The sequence below is a fragment of the Ceratotherium simum genome, chromosome 6 (assembly GCF_057802395.1).
Source record: "Ceratotherium simum simum isolate JZ-2026a chromosome 6, ASM5780239v1, whole genome shotgun sequence".
NCBI classification, from domain to species: Eukaryota; Metazoa; Chordata; class Mammalia; order Perissodactyla; family Rhinocerotidae; genus Ceratotherium; species Ceratotherium simum.
This window is the reverse complement of record NC_141905.1, coordinates 5,916,262-5,931,470: the sequence shown is the minus strand read 5'-3', so window position 1 is coordinate 5,931,470 and position 15,209 is coordinate 5,916,262. Positions and strand designations below refer to the sequence as shown.

The 15,209-nt window shown below is 36.0% G+C and overlaps 1 protein-coding gene across 6 annotated transcripts in view; it reads right to left on the bottom strand.

Annotated features, from left to right (window-relative positions):
* Positions 1-15,209, bottom strand: part of BMPR1A (bone morphogenetic protein receptor type 1A) — a 152,043-nt gene that overhangs the window by 70,151 nt on the left and 66,683 nt on the right. Inside the window, exon 2 of one of the 6 annotated variants that reach the window (XM_087431805.1) lies at positions 11,913-11,959. The exons of the other annotated variants lie outside the window; for them this stretch is intronic. The gene's annotated coding sequence lies outside the window, so the exon portion shown is untranslated. The remainder of the gene's footprint in view (positions 1-11,912; positions 11,960-15,209) is intronic. 6 annotated transcript variants of the gene reach the window in all.

The following is a 15,209-nucleotide window of genomic DNA, read 5'->3' as shown; positions in this document are numbered from 1 at the left end:
AAAAAATAAATAAATAAATAAAATTATTAAAAAAAAAATATATATATATGGCCTGATTCTATGAGATATTTCCAATGGATCAAATAATAAATAAAATTAACAGATAAACCACTTACCAACCATTGTTTATTACAGCACTATTTATTACAACACTGTTTCCTTGATGTGAAAAAAAAAGTTTCAAGCTTTAGTCTAAATCTAAAGTTCATAAAAAAGGAAAATACATAATCAAAAAGAATCTTCAAATATATCATCTTCAAAGTCCAAGATCCTGAAACGTCTATCCTCCCTCCATTCTCTCATATGCACAAATACACGACAAAACATAAACTTCAGAAAACCTTCTCTAAAGACTGAATTGAAGATGGGCTAGGGAAAACCAAGTAAGATTTGACTTCTCTACTAAGAGGTAAACAAAAGACAATCAAAGGACAGAATGTGCCTCACAGGACAGGTCTGCAGATCACTTGTTACAAACCAGAAATCCTGTGAATAAAATAAAGCTTTTCCTAACCTTTGCAATATAGTGCTACAGTCCTATAAGCAGAGATCTATAAATACATACATGCATAGAAATAGGATTTACACAGGCAAAATGTTTCCAATAACTTTAATCACTTAACTGACAAGGTACTTTACTAGAGGCCTCAGCACTATGAACTTGTGTTTAACCACCACGAGGGATCCAGTCAAAACTGAACACTAAACTAGTACAAGTAATATCTTCACCAAAAATTTTGTGCCTGAAATTTTCAAGCCTGTTAGTTCTAGAAAACACACTAAGGAAGAGGTAATTCTTTTAAAAACACATCAGAGCTTCTTAATGGTTCAAAATAAATGAAATCAAACCTTTCCAGATATATTCTAATATTTTGTAATTCAGAGCTAACATTAGAATTTCCTCAAAGTTAGTATTTGCAAACAAATGTGAAACGTTTATTTTAATCCCACATTGCCTCTACAAAATATCTTTTTCTGCCATCAAAGAGTACACATCCCTCTGGGTTTTCAAAATTATAAAGTGGTTAAAATCTTAAACCACCAGGGTCCTTTAAAGATCACTAACCATATAGAACTCATCAGTGACAAACATCAATTGTGGAAATTATAGTCATCTTTGACTCTGAGGTGTTAGAACATCACCCATTAACTCCTATATCAGTAAGATTTACTTTATAGAAAAGAATAGCATAAATATGCTTTTGATAAATATACTCAGCCTAAGACAAAATTTAAGGTTACTTTTGAGTTTGTACCAGATCTCAAAAAGTAGTGGATTTCTTAGTATTCACAGCATCAGCAATACTGATTGTACATTTTTTCCTTCCATCACTCCAAATCCCCTCTTCCTCATCTTCATTTCTCCTCTCTTAGCTCCCACAAAAAACACCCCACTGTACAAATACTGCTGCAAACACTATAGGCTGCATTCATATAACCATTTAAAAAAATCAAAACCAAATTACAAAATAATATTTTACAAAACATTTCAGTTGGGATCTTAAACTAAAGGTATTATGTTAAAATCTTCGGTACATTAACTGGAAAATTCAAACATTATGCTTCAGAAAAACTTAATACAGATTTAGCTATAACTCAAATGAACAGTATAATTTAGGTTAGTTTATCATGTACTTCTATAATACAGCATGTAACCACATAAGACAGAAAAAGAGGGTCAACTTATGAACAGGTTGTATTCTAAATGTTCAAAAAGTTCATTTATAAGATGAATATAAGCTTGATTTTGAAACTCAGATGTCTTTTCTCATAAAACCAAAGATATAAACAGTGGTATTAAACCCATAATACAAATGAACTTTAGTGTACAATTCTATCATAGCACTCTTCTACTTAAGCGCATTTCCATAGCAAACTGTAAGTTTCTTATTCACTGCTGTATCCTAGAATCTAGCAAAGTTGACGACACAGAGTAGGATTCAACAAATATAACCTGATCTGAAGTACTGAATAGCAACAACTCAATGACACGAAACTGAGTTGTCTAGAAAACCTTACCTATTTGAACTACAGCAGAGAACTAAAAGGCAGGGGAAAAAGCTTCTTCCAAAACAGATACGAGAAAAAGATGCCTTAACACCGAGGTTAGAAAGCTCTGGTCTAAACCAACTGTGGCAATTTCCATTCCCCTTGCCAATGTGTGGATTACCAATAAGCATCTGATGCAATTCTGGTCAATAAGACAAGAGACAAGTTTGCTGGGGAGCTTCTGGGAAAGGTTTTCACCGCTGATGAAAAAAAGACACTCAGGTGAAAACACCCTTTTTTCTTTCCAGGCCACTCTGGGTTTGAATCTGTCAAGCAGAACTATGGCAGGCATCTTAGGACCATGAGGAAGGAGGCAGCCTAAGAGGACAACCCAACAGATAAAGAATTGAAGCATTAAAAAATGGAAAGAACCTGAGTCCTTGGTGATGTTTTTATGCTTGAATGAATTAATCCTAGAACCATTTCATTAACTTGGATCTTTTTATTATATTATATTAAATCCTTTCATTGTTTAAGCAATTTTCAGTTACCAAAAGTAACCCAGTGGATACAGTGATTTAGGAGCACACACACCATTTATTTCCATGAATGTCACTATTATCTATACAATAACTCCCCTAAATTTATATCTCAATACACATCCTTCCTTTGAACTAGATACACATTTCCAAACTAAATATTTATTCCAGTGGCACATCAGAGAACAATATTAATAAAAGAGCCATCATCTACCAGCAGAAAAATTGTTTATGCATCCCTATTCACTTTTCTGGCTGACGGCAGTACCATCTACCCAAATGTCAAAGTTGGAAATCTTGGGATCACGAGTCCCACCTCCCTCTGCTACACCTATTATATTTAGGCAGTTACTAAATGATTCCCATTCTAACTCTGCTATATCTTAAAAATCTGTCTCCCTGATATCTCTACACATCTAGTGCTGGCTCTCATCTTGCATGTAGCCCACCTCCATTTTTACTTCTTTCACTGTACCTGTGTTTCTAAAATACAACTGTGCTGCATGAAAAGATTATAAACATCGTAAGTCATTAGGAAAATACAAATTCAAAGTATACTGAGATACCACTACATACCCACTAGAACGGCCATAATCAAAAAGACAGACAATACCAAGTGTTGGTAAGGACATGGAGAAATGGGAACTCTCCCATATTGCTGAAAACTGATGCAGCCACTTTGGAGAACATTTTGGCAATTTCTTAAAAAGTTAAATATAAACATAAACTCACCATATGATCCAAATTCCCTCTACGGAAATCTACTCAAGAGAAATGACAACACGTGTCTATTACAAAGACTTATATACAAATGTTCTCAGCCATAAACTGGCTATTCATAATAGCCAAAAACTGGAGACAATCCATACGTTCATTTATTGGTGAATGGATGAACAAAGTGTAGCATGATCATACAATGGGATACTATCAGGTAATAAAAAGGAATAAAATACTGATATGTGTTACAATATGAACACACCTCAAAAACATGCTAAGTAAAAGAAGCCAGACGCAAAATACTACATATTGTATGAGTCTACGTCTATGAAATGTTCAGAAAAGGCAAATTTCGAGATAGAGAGCAACGCAGTAGTTGCCTAGAGAAAGGGAAGGAAGTGGGAAATTTTGGGTGGTGATGGAAATGTTCTAAAATATTCACAGTACAACTCTAACAACATACTAAAAATAAAAAAATAAAAGTGTGCTTTACAATTTTCAATGGTTTCCAATTATGTACAAAATGAAGTCCAAATTCTTTAGGAGGGCATTCTTGGATTGTTATACAGTCATCCGTTGCTTAATGACGGGGACATGTTCTAAGACATGCATCACTAGGCGATTTCGTCGTTGTGCGAACATCATAGAGTGTATGTACGCAAACCTAGATGGTGTAGCCTACTACACACCTAGGCTGTATGGTACTAATCTTGTGGTACCAGCACCGTACACGCGTTCTGTCATTGACAGAAACGTCATTATGCAGTACATGACTGTAATCTGCTTTCAATCTATTTAACCTGCTTTATCTTCTGCTACAATCTCTGCCAAAAAGCTTCCCACTGGCAATATTAAACTATTTGCTATTTCCTAAATATGCCAGGCTACTTAATGCTTCTTCCTTTCTTCAAACTTGCTATTCTAATTCAAAAACCAAAATGTTCTTATCTTTCTTTTGCCAAGTGAACTTCCATTTGTCCTCACAAAGATCCATCTCAAATATCTCCTCGTTTATGGAATCCTCCCCACTCCCTAGGTAGCTACTTGTTCCACAGGAGTCTGGTAATAACACACTGTAGCATGTGTCATACTGAATTATGATTATCTATTTATAGGTATATCTTCTTTATTAAGATAACGTCTGAGCAATAGCATTTTACTAATGCTTGTGTTCCTTTGTTTTAAGCATAGTCCAGTGATCAGTACATAGGAGATAATCTATATATTTTTGAATAAATAACTGATGAAGAGTGACAGTGAAGAGAAAAATCCAAAAGTAGGTAAAATGAGCTCTGCACCACAAAGACACCTTTATTTATTTATTTTTCATTTTTTTGTGAGGAAGATCAGCCCTGAACTAACATCTGATGCCAATCCTCCTCTTTTTTCCTGAGGAAGATTAGCCCTGAGCTAACATCTGTGCCCATTTTCCTCTACTTTATACAGGACGCCGCCACAGCATGGCTCGACAAGCAGTCCATCAGTGCGCGCCCAGGATCCGAACTGGCAAACCCCGGGCCACCACAGCAGAGCGGGCGCACTTGACCGCTTGCACCACGGGGCTGGCCCCAAGACACCTTTATAAGGATAGTTACTGTCAATGTTATATAAAACAGAAAAACAGGAGGTCACCCAATGGTTTATCAGTGTGGCATCAGCTAAACAGCAACACTGAACACCATACAATTAAAAAGAATGAAGGGGCTGGCCTCACTGCCCAGCGGTTAAGTTCGGTGCACTCCGCTTAGCGGCCCGGGTTTGGTTCCCAGGCATGGATCTACACCACTTGTCAGTGGCCATGCTGCGGCGGCGACCCACATACAAACTTGAGGAAGACTGGCACAGATGCTACCTCAGGGCGAATCTTCCTCAACAACAACAAAAAAACGAATGAAATACATCTTATCTATTTCTACTGACATGGAAAGATATCCCAAATACCCTTAAGTTAAAAAAATTATAAAATGTCACTCCTCCATTATAAAAAAAAAACTATACACATATTACAGGAATGTGTGTATGTGTGTGTGCCCATGCAACACGTGTAAGGAAGGTGAAGAGCTGAAAGGGTACCCACCAACTGTTCTGAGTGTAGGCAAGAAGGTGAAAACAACCTAAATGGCCATCAACTGAAGAATGGATAAATAAAAGGTGGTATTATCCATCCAATGGAATATTATTCAGTTATAACAACAAATGAAGCCATAAAAAGAACCAACCCTGATATGACATGGATGAACCGTGAAAATATTATGCTAAGTGAAAAAAGCCAGACACAAAAGGCCACATATTGTATGATTCCATTTATATGAAAAAATCCAAAATATCTAATTCCATAGAGACAGAAAATAAATACTGGGGGTGGAGGGTGGGAATGGAGAAAGACACCAAAAGAATGATCCATAAAAGAAATAAATGGATAAACTGGACTTCATCAAAATCTAAAGTTTGCTCTGCAAAGGATCCTGTTAATAAGATGAAAAACAAAGTACAAACTGGGAAAATATATTTGCAAACCATATAAGTGACAAAGGACATCTGGAACATACAGTAAAATCTTAAAACTCAACATTAAAAAAAATTCACCTAGAAAATGGGCAAAGAATATGAAGAGATATTTCATTAAAGAAGATACTGGGATGGTAAACAAGCACATGAAAAGATACAGTCAACACACTAGCCATCAAGGAAAATGCAAATGAAGACCGTGCTGAGGTATCACTACATACCTACTAGAACAGCTAAAATAAAAAACAGTAGCAGTACCAAGTGCTGGCAAGAATGTGAAGAAATTTGATCTCTCATACATTGCTGGTGAGAATGTAAACTGGCACAGTCACTTTGGAAAATGGTTTGGCAGTTTCTTTAAAAACTAAATATACACTTACACGTAACCAACAGCACTGCTAGGTACCTGTCCCAAAGAAATGAACATGCACAGTCACATGAGCTTTATCTTTAATAGCCCAAAACTGGAAAAAACAAAACGTCCTTCAAAAGGTGAACTGTTAAACTATAGTACATCCACACCATGGAACCCCCACTCAGCAATAAGAAGGAATGAACTACTGATTCACACAACCACTTGGATGGACCTCAAAGGATTAGGCTGAGTTAAAAAAAAGAAGGTCACATACTATATGATCCCATTTATAAAACACTCTCAAAATGACAAAATCATAGAAATGGAAAAGAGATTAATGGTTGTCACAGCGGGGGGGGGGGGAGGGGCAGGTGCACGGGTAGGACAAGGGAGATCTTTGTGGTGATGGAATCCGTGTCTTGATGCCGTGTTGGTTACACAAATCTCCATGTATGTTTAAATAGCACAGAACTATACATACAAAATGCACCAATGTCCATTTCTGGTTTGATATTGTACCACATGTAGTATGAGGTAACCTAACCATAGCGGGAAGGTGAAGGGTGCAAGGGACCTCTCTTTACTATTCTTCCATTTCCTTTGAATCTATAATTATTTCAAATTTAAACATTTTTTAAACCTTACTTTCTAACAATATTGTTTTTACCTCTCCTTTAAATTAGATTTTGAATAGCAAAATAACTTCAAAAACTATTCAAGATACATTATTTCTTTCAAATCAGCTAGGAAACATTCTGCAGTGGTTTCTAGTATCCTGTGGGAATGAGGAGTCCTCACAATAGAGTTCTAAAGAAACCAGCAGTTCCCAGACCAAATTCTGGGTCTTCAGGCCCCTCTGTATCCCTCACTCTCAGGCTCTGGGACGCAGTGGCAACTCCCAGGAGAGTGTCCATCTGTTCTAGGGTGAGCAAACGCAGCAAGTTTGATGCAGCCACCTGCAGCAGAACGAACCCTCAAATAATTATCTACCTGTACATTCTTTTTCAATTTATCCTTCCTGACAATAAAGCATGAAAACTTCTTCTCTATTTTCATTTTTCTCTATAATTTATTAACATAATATTCACAGTATAAGATATTTAAATTACTTGATACATCTTTCTCTTTCCAAGTAAATCCAATTCTGTCAGTGGAAAAATATATATCACCTATTTTTTTCCTGTAGAATTCTGAGAAATTATCAATAGATCATTTGTTTTATTAGCTGATAGGTAAAAGCACCATGGAGCAAGTTCCTCTGAATAGTTTCACTACATATAAACAGTAAAATTTTTATCAGGAATCACCAGGAATTGATTCTAGATTGCTAAGGGTTCACCAATTCTTCTAAAATATGCATCGTGGGCCGGCCCTGTGGCTTGGTGGTTAAGTGCGCGCACTGCGATGCTGGTGGCCCGGGTTCGGATCCCGGGTGCGCATCGAGGCACCACTTCTCCGTTCATCCTGAGGCCGAGTCCCATGTACAGCAACTAGAAGGATGTGCAGCTACGACACACAACTATCCACTGGGGCTTTGGGGGGAAAAATAAAATAAATAAAATCTTTAAAAAATTTTAAAAAAATAAAATAAAATAAAATATGCATCGTTGCACCTTCTCAAATGACTTATAAAGAATGTTTAGCATTAACATTATGAACACCAACTACAGAGTTATGCTACAATATAGTGAAATCATCAGAGACTATTAATGTGTAGTGCTGTTTGCTCCAGTTCTAAATGGTCTCAGAAGAGTGCTATGTACTTATTTATTCATTTACTTGCTTGTTTGCTTATTTGTTTGTTTTAGCTTGCATCCCTATTTTTTTTTTAAAGTTTTCTCCCTCTTGCTAATAGCTATCTAGAACGCACATTTGCTAATATAACAACACCCTCTCCCCACTTTTCATTTACATCATCTCTGGGAACCAGAAAACTAGCTTATTGTAGCTCTCTGTTTCAGGGTCTATAAAAATAAAAAGGCTGCATACAACAGTCTGAGACTGAGGACATAAAAACTCAACAGATCTTCTATTATGATGAAAAATTTTTATGCTGTGATATTATAGAGCCATCTGAACGAGTCAACCCTGGAAAAACAAAGATGGGTGGAGCTAAAAACTGTAAACACATCTCAAATGCCTACTCAACATTTCTAATGAGATGTTAAAACTCAAAATACATGAAACAGAACTCATTATCTTGTTTTTCCATCTTCTCACAAACCTGTTCCTCTTGACTTCCTTATTTGGCTTAATGTACAACTGTTTACAAGAAAATTTTTTGCCTCTACCTAGTAAAGTTGACAGTGTACATACCCAAAGACCCAAAAATTCTAGCTCTAGGTATATCACCTAGGGAACCTTTTCCATATATCCACCAGAAAGCATGTACGAGAATAGTTACAGCAGCATTTTCTTAATAGTAAAAACTGGAGGAAACCCAAGTGTCCAACAACAGTAAAAATGGATAAATTGTAATATATTCATATAACAGAATTACCACATAGTAGTGAAAATGAATGTACCTCAGATAAGTGTATCAATATGAACAAAATCTCAAAATCATAATGTTGAACAAAAAAATCAAGTCCAAGAAGACTACATTTATACGGTATGATTCCATTCATATAAAGTTCAAAAAAACGTACATTAAAGGGAAAATACAACAGTGAGAAAAAGTGACAGAATAACATGAAACTTAGGATGACGGTTTCTTCTGGGGACAAAGAAGCCATTGTCCTGAGGCCTGAAGTTCAAAGACGCCCTTACATTTTTTGAGATAGGAGGTTAGGACAGATATATTCATTTATTGTTATTACTTTGTAAAATATACATCTACATTATATATACCCTTGTATGTCAAATAGATTTTAGAATAAAAATTTCATTTTAATCTGAAGTATATATGGTTAAATGTCAGTATTTTTAAAATCTGAGTATTAGGTACACAGATATCTATTACAGATCTTCCTCTATTTTTGGAATCTATCGTAACAGTTTTTAAAAATTAAGAGTAAAGCACTACAAAATTGTATTGTGAAATTTAAGGACACAGTATCACAAATCTTTAGCAGCAATAAATCAAAACACATACTAAGCTATCAGAATACAAAACAAAAATAAAAAAATTTACTTGACCTCCTAATATAACACAATGGAAAATACACAATGCTATCTATACAGTACCCATTCCAAAAAAATTTAACTTTAATCTAGTCATGAAATACAAAAATACAAACAGTAAATTGTAGGGTATCCTATTTAAAAAAGAAAAAAAAACAAACTAGATGAGATTTCATAAAAGACCACAGTGAGGGTGAGGGAGGGACGGGGGTTAGAAATAGTGGCTTACTCTAAATTAAAGGAAACTAAAGAAATATGACAACTAAATGCAATATATACTCTTTGATTGGTTCCTGGATCAAAAATCAAAATAGCTATAAAGAACACTTCTGGAGGGAAAACAGAGAAAATTTAAATAAGGGCAGTATATTACATATTATTGTATTAATATTAACTCTCTTAGGTACGATAATGTAGCTCTTAAGGACAACCACCTCGTTCTTAGGATACACTCACTAAAATATTTAGGGGTGAAGTGCCAAGATGTTTGCAGCTTACTTTCAAATGGCTCAAAAAAAAAGGTGTGTGTGTTTTTATAAACAGAAAGAGAAAGCAGACAAGGCAAAACGTTAGCAAGTGAACTGGTGAATCTAACTGAAGTGGGTGTTTATTATCTGTTCAAATTTTATATCAATTTGAAAGTTTTTAAAGTAAAAAAATTGAGGGAAAATATGTACTTTATCAGTTATAAGTGATAAATTTACACACAGGTTTTAGTAAACAATACAAATATGACAGAGCTTATTAAAATCCAATACTGTCAGATCTACAAAGAAGTCCCCAAGATCTTTCCTCCATCAGCAAATTTTAAAACTTTTTTCTTAGAAATTGTAAATTATAAATTGTTCAACAGGACAAAAAATTACATTTTGCTTAAAAGGTCAAGATTACAGCTGTGCTTCAGAAACAGAGTATCATAATCAATCCAGGGGCATATGGGCCTTTTTTAAAATTGTTTGGCAAGTCAGCTGTACTATGTATAATTTACAAAGACTTTATTTGACACTGCTGAAATAGATATAATCATACTGATACATTAGAACATAGTATTTTTAAATGTCCTATTTATCAAATAGAAGAACGTTTTAAAATTTCTTTCTCAGAACAGATCTATTTCTTAATGATGCATACCTGTATTTCTCAGGATTGCTAAGGCAAGGTAGTAAGGATGGAATGAATTCCTTTAAAACAGGGATAGTTTCTTAAAAAACTAATTACACTTCATGAAAATGGATAACCACCTGTCACCTCAAGGACGTACTGGTTATGTCACAATTTAATCCAATTAACCTGTTGTATAGTATTTGGCTTAATTATTATTTAACTAAAAACTTCAAAACTAAAAACTTCAAAACTATCTTCATTAAGTACCCCACTGTCATTCATCCAAATGTGTGCATCGATGAGACTAAACAAATGATATTCTAGAAATTACAGAAAATAATTTTTTAATTAACAGCACCCAAATAAAATCTATCACTTGTACAGGAATATGGAAACTAATCACTTCCAATAGGAGGAGGCAATGGACGACAGATATTTCTTCTAAAGGCCAGGTGTGAGACAGAGTTGCTACATGTTCGTAGGTGGGTAAATACACAGTGAAGAAAGTTTTAGCTGGGAAGCCTGCATTTAAGTTCTCATCTCTCTGTGATGAGAGGAAAGTAGTTAATTACTGAACAGCGCTGTCTTTTAAATCAATAAGTCACATGCCTAAGGGAGGGGCTTGTAAGCAAGATGAGCAACAACCAGGGCAATCAAATAAGATTTCAACAAGAAGCAACAATAGGTTTTGAAGAGTTTCAGATAGAAAATTAGAAGCAACTATTCCAATATAATGCACATAATCCAACAGCCTGACTACGGACTACCCACCTTGTTGCAAAACACATCGTGTACTTTTGGGACTAAGTTTGTGAGGCTAGATACGTTTGAATTTCAGAGAATAGCTCTATTATCAACAGGAAAGTGAGATTGAGAGAGAAAGAAAAAAAAGATCACTTGATAATACTTCCGAGGGCAGTATGGTAAATTTTAAAACACTTAAGACACAGTTCCCTGCCAGCAAGCAACATTTAATCAGCTTGAGGAGTCAGCCATAAATATATTAAAGCTTAAATAATAGTACCAGCTGACCATAGAAATATTGTCATACCACCACACATGATGATTAACCGAGAAGTACAAAAGACTATTGCTTCACAGGTGCGAGATCACTGTGTGTTGAATTTAAAGTGGCTCTCTAAAGACTGGCAGGGCTTAACAGTATGCAAGGAGGGAGTGGCGCAAGTTCAAACCGGCATTCTACTACAAGGGCCAGGGGGGCCCAGGGAGGGTGCACTGTGCCTGGCCATTGTCCCACCTGTGGCTGGATTCTAGAGTGGTGGAGCAGGATAATTAGTGTATAGTCCGACCCACATGATAAACACATAGCCACCCTGAAGCCCATGTCCACAGCAGACATTGATACTAACTTGAGTTCTCCTTCCAACTAAGCATTCAAGACTTCACAGTCCTTGATGTAGGACCCCCAAGAGCCAAGGTGTCCAGATGTTTGAAATTTACCTACCATTCTTTTAGGAAGGAGAGGATAAAGAGAGGAACACAAGGTTAAGTAAGAGCACGGCTCTGCAGCCAGACTGACTACCAAGGTTAGAATCCTGGCTCCACCACTTTCTTACCTGTTGTAATATTTTGACCAAGTTGCTTAGCCTCCTCCGTACCCAATCTGTAAAACAGGGACAATAATTGCATGTATCTGAAAGGTGAGGGTCAAACGAGTTAATATAGGTCTAGCACTTACAACAGTGTCAGGCAAATCTAAGTTTCTAAGTGTAAGCTACTATTATTGTCCTCTATCAATAGGAAATCAACTGTATTCTCAGAGAGTAATTAGAATTTTATATGAGGGATAATAATACAAAATGTATAAAAATGATGCTAGGTACAGAAAACATCCTGAATCACTGACAGAAACACCATTCAGTACTTAATAACAACGCCTAACAGCATCAAACACTTGCTAGTTGATTTAAGAACAAAAGTATCACAACAGAGATATCATTGTTTATATTTATTGAGCTCCGTTAACTGATCAATTACTATGTGCCAGTTACTGTGCCAAGTTCTGTAAATTTATTACCTTGCTTAATCATTAAAATAATTTATGAGGCAGGTAGCTCTACTAATTCCAAATTACAGATAAGAAAACTGAGGCTCAGAGTGGTTGAGTAACTAACCTGCCCAAAGTCACACAGTTAACATGTAGTAGAGCTGGGATTTTAACCCAGGTCAGTCAGACTCCAGAGACTGCACTTTTAATCCTAAATCGTACTTTCTCTTCCAAATCCTGGACCAACTGGCCATGATATGACAACAGGATAAATATAAAATATTATTTTAAAATAAAATTGTTGGGGAGGTGATAGCTAAAGGGGATGAGGTTTCATTTTGAGGTGATGAAAATGTTCTAAAATTGACTATGGTGATAGTTGCTCATATCTGTGAATATACTAAAGTGTACACTTTAAAAGGGTGAATTGTATGGTATGCGAATTATATCTCAATAAAGCTGTTTTAAAAGATTCTTACAAAAAATAATAAAATTAGGGTGGATGGTAATTAGAGTTTTAACTACACACACACTGGTAATGAATAAAAAATGGAGATCTGAATTTATTTAGGATAGGAAAATGACTATTTTTAAAACAGAAAGATTAATAATCAATAAGAAAAAAATTAAATATGTACCTACGCTTAAGCTGACCTGAGTAATGAATGAAATGTACATCAAGAAATATTCGTGGGTAACCATGATGTAACAGTGATCCCCTCCCAAACAAATCCAACATTTTAACGAGAGAGGGAAAACAACACGTTTATCATATGGTTACTCAATTTTAGCAAGGGGAGCAGTACAAAACATAGGCAACAGCATGAAGTTTTTTGAAAAATATAATGAAGTTAATGGTCTCTTGTACAACCTTGTGAGGTGTAAATGAGAATAACCTCTCCAGAGGGCAATTCAGCAATATGCAGCACGTACGTACCCACTAGCCCAGCAATTTCACTACGAGATTTTTATATTTTACTAATAAAAATCTACCAGAAATAAATAACCATGATGTTCACTTAGCTATACAGATGGTCTTACAACATTCTTTTTTTTTTTTGTGAGGAAGATCGGCCCTAAGCAACATCTGCCAATCCTTCTCTTTTTTTTTGCTGAGGAAGACTGGCCCCGGGCCAACACCCATGCCCATCCTCCTCTACTCTACATGGGACGCTGCCACAGCATGGCTTGACAAGTAGTGCATCGGTGCGTGCCCGGGATCCGAACCAGCGAACCCCAGGCTGCCGCAGCGGAGCGCGCGCACTTAACCACTTGTGCCACCAGCCTGGCCCCTTACAACATTCTTAATGACAGCAAAACAACTAAAACAGAAATAATCTAAATAAACTATAGCAAATTCACATACTATAGTAATGATAGGTAACATTATGTGCCAAAAATTATTTTCTATGTAGTATCTCATTTATTACAGCAACTCAAGGAGTTAGATAAGAACGCTATCTCCATTTTCCAGATGAGGAAACAAACTCAGAGTAGTAACTTGCTCAAGGGTCACACAGCTAGTGAGTACTTGGAGCAGGGATTTCAACCTGGGCAGTCTCAACACTCTCAGGTTGTGTGGCGATTACTATGTTAAACTGTAAAAGAATAGGTACTTGGAAATATACTCACAATTTATTAAAATAGAAAAAAAAATCAGCTATCAAAACAACAGGTACAGTAGGATCCTTCTTTTGTTTAATGCATTAAAAAGAAAGATGGAACAGATATGGCCCCAAATTTAACAGTGACACAGTGTCTCTGAGAAGTAGTATTACAGTGGATAATCATCTTCTTTATACTTTTCTGTATTTTCCACATTTTGTATTGCAAGGTAAATTTTTTTAAGTGAGGTTCTTTAAAAAAAAAAAAAGAAGTAAAAAGATAGTGAAAATTTCAAATACTGCAGAAAGGACAAGTAATAAAAACCATGGAAGAAGCTGTTAAATTTGCTAAATGGGTCGCTGACCACTTCAAGAGAAGTGGTAAAGGCAAAAACTGCAATGGCAAGGAAGCAGTATGTCCCACCAGTGACAAGAGCTACTCAGGTACAGACTGCCATCTGGAGAAGTTCGGGGGTGAAAAGAATGGTATATAGCTTCAAAGTAATAGCAGCATCAAGGGAAGGTTTTGCTGGTTTGCTTTTTATTTGAAATAAATTTGATCAGGGTTGTAATCTAACTGGAAATAGTCTGTCAAGGATGAAAACACAGACAAGGAGAGGGAAGTCTCAGAAAACAAGGATTTAGCTTTCGACAAAGAGAAACTTCTTGTGAAACAGAAGAAAGAAGAATGGGACTCATGTAAAGACATCTCTGAGGCAGGGAGAAGAAACTGACAGAACTTACATCTGGTACCTTCCAACTTCTCTAAGAAACAGGAAGTGAAGTCATCTTCCAAAACTTAAAGGGTAGGGATTAGGCACAGGGAGAGAGGTATGGAGTAGTGGGAAAAGTGCTGGAAAGCAACTGGATTCACTAATTTGTCAGAACTAGCAGAACCCATCTACCTAACTACCACACGACCATAAAAGAAAGCACTGGAGGAAGCTGGGAGAATCATTTCTTCTCCACAGCTGGCATGCACATCAAGTTGCAACACTCAACAACAGGAAGCTCTGTGGTATGCCGGAAGACTACTTACTACCTTGCTAGTAATCTCTACAGCCTCAGTAATAATCTGTGAAGCTCATGTCATAAAGGGCCATCACTTTTAGGAGATGACATGCATCGTCAAAGGAAGCACCAGAATTCAAACGTAAATTTCTAATTTGACAATAAGAAGGTAGTTTTATAGGAAAAACCAAGTTGCAAATATCTGAAACTTTGTATAATTGACAAGTTCTCCCAAGACAGGTAAACTGTTA